Source organism: Mandrillus leucophaeus, unplaced genomic scaffold (assembly GCF_000951045.1).
Source record: "Mandrillus leucophaeus isolate KB7577 unplaced genomic scaffold, Mleu.le_1.0 Scaffold2, whole genome shotgun sequence".
Classification (NCBI taxonomy): Eukaryota; Metazoa; Chordata; class Mammalia; order Primates; family Cercopithecidae; genus Mandrillus; species Mandrillus leucophaeus.
The window spans coordinates 5,553,232-5,555,098 of NW_012102031.1; the positions used below are offsets into that span (position 1 = coordinate 5,553,232).

The following is a 1,867-nucleotide window of genomic DNA, read 5'->3' on the forward strand; positions in this document are numbered from 1 at the left end:
AGAGACGGGGTTTCACCATGTTAGCCAGGATGGTCTCGATCTCCTGACCTCGTGATCCACCCGTCTCGGCCTCCCAAAGTGCTGGGATTACAGGCGTAAGCCACCGCGCCCGGCCTTCTGTTTTTTTTAATATGTCTACCTGTGAGGAGCACATGAGTGATCCTAGCACAATGCTGATTTGATTCAGTCTCTCTTATTTTACAGACAGGGAAACTGAGACACAGGAAGACAGAGTAACTTGCTCAAGACCCATCAGGGATGGATCTGAAGCTGGAACCCAGGTTTCTAGACTCTCAGGCCATGGCCTCCCAAGGTATCATGACCTTAAAGGGGGAACTGCCACTCAGGCCTGAGGGTGGAAGGAACCCCAGAGCCCGGAGCAGTGCACACCCAGGTAGGTGGGTGACAGCAGGTGCCCCTGGGTGCAGGGACTGTTTAATCTTTTAAAGCTGTGCAAAGGGAACCAGGAAATGTGAGTAGGCTGTGGCCATGCCCACTGCAAGGTGGGTGCACAGCAGCACATGCCCTGGGGCAAAGCTGAGCTCGGTCTTAGGAGGTTATCGGGGGGGCAGGGGCCCCGGGAGAGACAGCCAGGGTTGGGGAGGGGAGGCTCAGCCACCCAAGTGCAAGCAGGGTGGTGTGCTCTGAGCTTTTCCTGTCTGCCCAAGGAGCATGCCCACCGCCCACCTGTGCCTAGATTTGGAGGACTGACCATGTGACCAATGCCAGCAGCCATTACAGACAGGTGTTGCCTTGGGGAAGGAATGCAAATGGGAAGGGCAAGGGCATTCCACCCCATGAAGCCTTTCCCCGGGCCCTGGGACTCTACCCACCTCCTGGACCCTGGCCCGAGGCCCGGGTCCACCACAGACCGGCAGCCGGAGGTTGAGGCGCTGAGTGGGTCCTCAGGGGCAGGTGGGCATCGAGGCAGGTCGCAGTAGGGCACCTCAGCACCTGAAGGGCTCCTGAGCTCCTGGGCCAGGGTTGGAGAGAGGAGACAACTCAGCGCCCACGTGGGGTCTCCCCTCCCCCTGCACAGCCCCTCCCAGCGGTGTGGGAGTCTCCAGGCATCTCCTCCGGGGATCTCGCACTTCTCAAGGAGCTGCCCATCAGGCTGGAAGCGCCCCTTGGGACTCAAGCCAAGGGCTGGCTGAGGTACCCGGTGTGTGCATGCACACGTGTTGTACACATACGGGCCTTGGAGCAGGTATGTGTGTGGATAAAGACCTGGTATTGGGGGCACGTGTGTGCACATAGGTGGAGTGAGCTCTTGCGCATGCATGCCTGCGCAGGTCCCGCGGGTACACGGATTCGTATGTTTGCATCAGTGCAAGTTTATGTATATATGCGTGTATGTTGTGCGCCCCAGAACGAGGTGGAAAGAAGGATCCACCAGGGTCTTTTGCAGCCAAAAGACAAGGGTGGGGAGGAAGGATTAGGCTGGCTGAGAGAAGGAAGAGGTCTGAGGGAGGAAGAGGCAGTTTGATGGTAGAGGAGGTGGGAAAACAAGGTCTTGGAGGACAGAAGAGATTTGCCCCACTAAAGGAGAGGCAGGGGCTCCAGGGCTGGAGGGTCAAGGCCCCAGAAAAAGGGCGGGGGCCTGGAGCCAGCTGCCCGCTCCTCTCTCCCTCCACCCTTGGCAAGGCCACACCTGTGAAGGCTGGTCTGGTGCTGGGCTCACCAGGGGAGAACGGTTGCTCACCTCCAGGGCCCCCCCCAATTCCTCCCCACCTCTGGAGAGCAGTAGGTCCCTCCCCTGGTGGTGGGAGACAGCGGCCATGGCACCCTGCGCCCCGCCTCCTCTCGGATTACCTGGGCTGCGGGCTCTGGCGGTGGTGGCGGCTGTCGGCTGTCAGCACCCTCATCC

At 59.9% G+C, this 1,867-nt stretch overlaps 1 protein-coding gene across 1 annotated transcript in view; it reads right to left on the reverse strand.

Moving 5' to 3' along the window:
- The window catches only part of TRIOBP (TRIO and F-actin binding protein), a 94,172-nt gene that overhangs the window by 72,098 nt on the left and 20,207 nt on the right, over window positions 1-1,867 (reverse strand). The window lies entirely within an intron of this gene.